General features: G+C 39.7%; 1 non-coding gene across 1 annotated transcript; it reads left to right on the top strand.

Annotated features, from left to right (window-relative positions):
- Positions 1-1,007: 1,007 nt before the first annotated feature.
- On the top strand, positions 1,008-1,114 carry LOC133074359 (U6 spliceosomal RNA). Its single transcript, XR_009697192.1, has one exon. It is a non-coding gene; the product is annotated as a U6 spliceosomal RNA (small nuclear RNA).
- The last annotated feature ends 4,701 nt before the right edge of the window (positions 1,115-5,815 follow it).

Genomic DNA, 5,815 nt, shown 5'->3' with positions numbered 1-5,815 from the left:
CTCTGGGAGCTGCAGTTAACAGCTTCTTGCAGGGATCTGGTGGAGGGACCAGAGTAGGGGGCAGGAGTAAGCAGACTGAAAGCAACCAGAGAACCAAGGGCAGGAGTAAGCAGACTGAAAGCAACCAGAGAACCAAGGAAAGGCTCAGAAGGGTAATGAGCCCCAGGCTCTGAGTGGGAGGGCACTCTGACTCAGATGGAAAGTTGTTGCTAACCTCTGCCCCAGAGATCCCCACACCTGAGGTGTCTTGCCCTTCTCCCTAAGAAGACTAACCACCCTTCCTAAGATGAACAGGAGTGGGACTCCTGGAGCCCTTATAGTAATGAGGTAACCAGGTTGCAGACCCCAGTTAGACTTTTAAAATGAGAACCTCACATGTACAGCCCCAAACAAACTGTTAGTCAGTGCTTGGGAATTACACACTCAGATAGTTAAAAATAAATGATTGCCCCCAGCCAAGTCCAAACAAGAAACCAAATGTTTAGTTGATGTATTTGGATTTTACAAAACTATATTCCACCCTTGTAGATCTTACCAGACTCTATCCTAACGCACAAAGAAACCATGCATTGGGCTTCTCCTCTGTGGATTGGGAAGTCACCATACATATGAATTTGGGGAGTGGAGGAAATGATGCAAGACATTTTCATTCATGCCCCCTAAAAGGGGGTTATTTATCCTAAAGGAAACTTTTTATGGCTGGAATCAGTTGAGTTCTCTGTATTTGTTTCATACAAAAATAAAGTCTAAAATAAATAAATAAATAAATAAAGTCTCTAGATGAGGAGAACTTGGAGCTTTCATATGTTGCTAATGTAGAAAGGTACAGGTGTTTTGGCAGACAGCTTGGCAGTTTCTCAAAATAGTAAACACAGAGTTATCATGTGTCCCTGCAGTTACACGCCTAGGCAAATCCCAGGAGAAATGACAGCATATGTCCACACAGAATTTGTACAGAAATGTTCATAGCAAAAGTATGTATCTCAATAAAGTTGTTTTAAAAAAAAGTGCTCGCTTCAGCAGCACATATACTAAAATTGGAACGATACAGAGAAGATAAGCATGGCCCCTGCGCAAGGATGACAAGCAAATTCGTGAAGTGTTCCATAATTTTTTTTAAAAATGAAAAAAAAAAATAAAAATTAAAAAAATTTTTTAAAAGGTCATGTGACCATAGGCTACAAGTATCTGAGAATTAATTGTAAAGTTAAGGTAATATACAATTTCAGCTGTAATACGATTTGATTGTGATGAAATCTAGACAATGTAAAAAGGGAAATGTATAAGAACAGTTCTCCTTTAACTTCTGGGTCAAGTTTTAAAGACTGAAGACTTCTGATTTTAATTTGGTTACATTTCCTTATGTCTTTCATCAGCTGCTAGGTGTCTTTCATCAGCTGCTAGGTGTCTAGTTAATATAATACTGTGATATTTTCATTTATTGTTTACTATGTTTAAATTGGTTTTCCACACTATCGCTCTCTGTTATTAAAGATAATGATGTGAGTGCTGAATTTATTTATTTGTTGACAGAATTATTTATATCCTTTAGTTTTCTTGATAATATTTACTTGTATTATCCTGTTAGCTTTTGTTTTGTTTTGTTTTTTTAGTATTTGTTTATTTTATTTGGCAGCGCTGGGTCTTAGTTGTGGCACACAGGATCTTTAGTTGAGGCATGCAAATCTTAGTTGTAGCTTGTCAAATCTAGTTCCCTGACCAGAGATCAAACCCAGGCCTCCTGCATTGGGAGCATGGAGTCTTAGCCACTGGACCACCAGAGAAGTCTCTATATCAGGTTTCAGAAATCAGTCACTGCCCAGAGTGCTATCCTGTTGATGCAGATGTTAGCAGTCTTATTCAACCTTCACCTCAGCACACCCAAAGGCATATTGTGGAATGTTGTCCCTATAATCAGATCTCAGATTCTTTCAACATCAGTGAACAGGGTGTTTTAGTTGGGAAGAGAAATCTTGTATAGGATTAGCTTGGCAGTGAGACATACCATGTGCATAATAACTTTTATTCTTCAATCATTTCCAAACTCTTATACTTGTATGGCCATTATGTTTCTCCTATTTTTACAAAATGCCTTATTCATATGTTCAGAGTAAACTCATCCAGGTTTGGTGTCCCCAGCTGAGCAGCAGATAATGTCAGAACAGTCATAAATGTGCCTAGAGAATAATTGTGCCCATTATAAAAGGAACAAAAGTTGGGGAAACTGCCAGGATTTGCTGAGCTGCTTTGTATTCTATTCATTATAGATAACACCAAGTGGAGAATTTGAGTAGTCAGAGTTTGTGTTTAGAATGAGCTTGGATCTTCATGGCCCAGAATGAAGGCAGTCTGTTTTAGAGTTTAAAAAATAATAATAATAATAATGGAATGATAGCTGGGAGCTTTTTTTCCCCCTTAACTCTTAATCCTATACTGCTTGTACAATGTTGATGTTTATATTTTGTGTAAAAGATTTATTTATGCAATAGCATAAGTCACAGAGAGAAGCTGTGCCTCTCCTCAGCCCCCACTTCATCACTGGGTCTCTCTCCGTTTAGGTGTGGCATGTACAACAGTTTGGCAGATGCACTTCCACTCCCAACCCTTCTCCCTTGCCTTCTTCTATTGAAGCCAGAGTTAAACACTCAATTTCCTCCCCTCCCTTGCAGCCAGGAGTGACTGTGTGACTCAGTTCCAGACAAAAGAACTTAGCCAAGTTCAAAGAATATAAAGAGAGACTCCCCAAAAAAGGGCAGAGTTGTAGCTAGTCCTGCCTTGGCCTCTCTGCCCTGTTCTTCCTGCCTTGAATTTGGATGTCATGTCTGAAGATATAGTAGCCATCCTTCAACCTTGGAGTTACAAGCCAACACCTTAAAAATGGGACAGAAAGAAAGCAGGAGCCTGGGTCTTCTATGATGGTACCAGGCCTGGATTACCAACTTGCCATATAAGAAAAATAGCACTTGTTTCTTTAAACAACCTGTGGCCAGACTTTCTGTTGTTTTAGCCAAACACATTCCTATATGACACACATTCGTATATTCCTATATGAGGTTTCTTCAGTGTGCTGCTTTCCTATTTTCCTCAGCTTCTTGGATAGCTCTTTCTCACTCTTCAGCCCCAGCTGCTCTTTCTTTGCCTATGCCTGAATGCTGAGACTTTTGTATTTTCTGTCTTTGGTCTGTTCTCATTTCTTGAATGATTTTTCTCCATGGGCATAGCTTCAACTACCCCTTATGTACCAACAAGTTCCAAATCTAGATGATGGACTTAGGCCTCCAACCTGAACCTGGACCATTATTTTCAGCGCATTTACAACCTTTCCCCTTATATGACCGTGGAGCAAATTGAGCCTATTCATGATTAAATTCACTTCCCCACCCCATCCCCCATCCAAGGCTTACTTTCCTTCTTTCTCTTACTATTTTGATTAGTTTCACCACCCTCTCAGTTACCTGAGATACACACTTTGAAACCATCCACTCCTTTTTTAACCTCACAGGTAATACCCAATTAGTCTTTAGGTGTAACTAAATCCATCTCCTAAATTCTTCTTAGGTCAGCTGTCTCCTTTATTTCTTCCGCCATTGCCCTTGTCCAGGCGCCCACCCTCTGCTCCTGGACTTCCTCTCCTCCTACTTACTTGTGCGGCTTTCCTACTCTCCCTATCTACTATGTCTCAGCTGCTTGGGTCAGCTTTCTACTACACAGGTCTGATCACTTCATCCTACTGTTAAATATACCTCCCGGTGACCCAGCCCCTTTACCTAGAGCCCATGGTTCTCAAATTTAATGTGCATCCGCATTACCTAAAAGACTTGTTTGAAAGTAGATTGCTGAGCTCCTGCTCCAGAGTTTCTGACTCAGTAGGTCTGGGGTGGGTCCTAAAATGTGCATTCCTAACAAGTTTGGGGAAGGTGCTGATCAGGAACCGTGTTCTGAGCACCACTGGCCTAGGTTAAAATTAAAACTCATTAACGTCTGGTTTAAAATTATTTACAACCTACTCTCCCGGTTTCTGGCTGTTGCTTACCACATTCTCTAAGTTTGTTTTTTGACCACACTGCATTTGGGATCTTAGTTCCCTGACCAGGGATAGAACCCGTTCCCCTTGCAGTGAAAACACGAGTCTTGACTACTGGACCACCAGGGAAGTCCCCATAAGGTTCTTCTGAAGTCATCTTCCACTATTATGTCAAGGTTTTAATTGTTCTCTGCTTCTCATCTAGAATGCACACCCCCTTCCCATTCCTGGCAAACTCTCTACTATTTTGTCAAGGAAAGTCCAGCTCTGGCCTTCCTGTCTGAAGAATTAATTTACTGCTTCCTCCTCTACACTCCTTTGATACTTCATACAAAGGGTATGAAGACTTCATAGTCCTAGTACCTAACCAATGGTCCTCAACCAATACTGGGGCCACCACTTGGGAGCCTGTTAGAAAAGCAGAGATTCAGTCTCCATCCCAGACCCACTGAATCAGAATCTACAATTTAACAGAATCTCCAAGTGACTCCCATGCAACTGAAGTATGAGAAACAGTGCCCTGCAGGGCCTTGCCCTAGGCATTCTGATAGATGCTCCAGTGACAGTATTTCCTTAAATTCCTTCGGGAATCCCATAGCTCATTATTATTGTCCATGATTTATAAAAGAGGAAGTGGAGGCTGGTAGTAGCAGAGCTGGGATTCAAACCCAGGGCCATCTGGCTTCAAAAATATGTGCTGGCTTGACTTACAATAACCATTGTGCCTGTTATAGGTCTTCATATGTAGTATTGTAATTACCTGTCCATAATCTGCCTCCCTGTCCACATAAGGAGATGCTGAGCAGGGTAAAATCCTATTGCTTCTAGACTCAAGGAAGAAAATTGCACTGGAAACAAGGAAGAACCTTTGTTCTTTATAACTCTCAAGTACAGCTCTAATATCAACTTGGGGTAGGATGAGGTTCTTGAAAGAAAGAATTTATATAGTTTTTAAAAAATATAGTGGCTTTATTAGATAGAATTCATATATCATGTAATTAACTCATTTTAATGTGTACAATTCAATGGTTTGTAGTATATTCACAGAATTATGCAGCCACCACCCCAAAACAAACCACATGCCAATCGGCAGTCACTCTCCATTTCCTGAGACCCTCCATCTCCAGGCAACAACCAATTGACCTCTGTCTCTGTAGATTTGCCTATTCTGAATGTTTCATATGAATGGAATTTTACAATAAGTGGCCTTTTGTTATTGGCTTCTTTCACTTAGCATAATGTTTTTAAAATTCAGCCATGTTGTAGCATGAATCAATTCTCTGTCCCTTTTTATTGATGAATATAATTCTACTTTTTATTTATCCATTCATCAGTTGATAGACATTTGAGTTACTTCCACCTTTGGGCTATTACAAATAATACTGTTATAAGCATTGATGTTTAAGTTTTGATGTGGATATATGTTTTTATTTCTCTTGGGTACTCACCTAGAAGCTGGGTTACATGGTAACTCTATGTTTGACTTTTTGAGGAACAACTAGACTGTTTTCCAAAGCAGCTGTACTGTTTTAAATACTCAGCAGCTGTGTATGAGAATTCCATTTTTTCTACATGCTTGTCAACGTTTGTTATGTCTTTTTAAAAAAATCCAATTTGTTTAAACTAAAAGCCCCCCCAAACCCAAAAGCCTGTCTTTTTTTATTCCTTAAAAACTAATGATATAGAGCACCTTTGCTTATTGGCTATTCGTATATCTTCTTTGAAGAAATATCTACTTAGATCTCTTCCCTATTTTGAAATTGGGTTTTTAATTTTATTTTATTGAGTGGT

This window comes from Dama dama, chromosome 19, assembly GCF_033118175.1.
Source record: "Dama dama isolate Ldn47 chromosome 19, ASM3311817v1, whole genome shotgun sequence".
Classification (NCBI taxonomy): Eukaryota; Metazoa; Chordata; class Mammalia; order Artiodactyla; family Cervidae; genus Dama; species Dama dama.
This window is presented reverse-complemented; position numbering and strand designations above follow the sequence as displayed.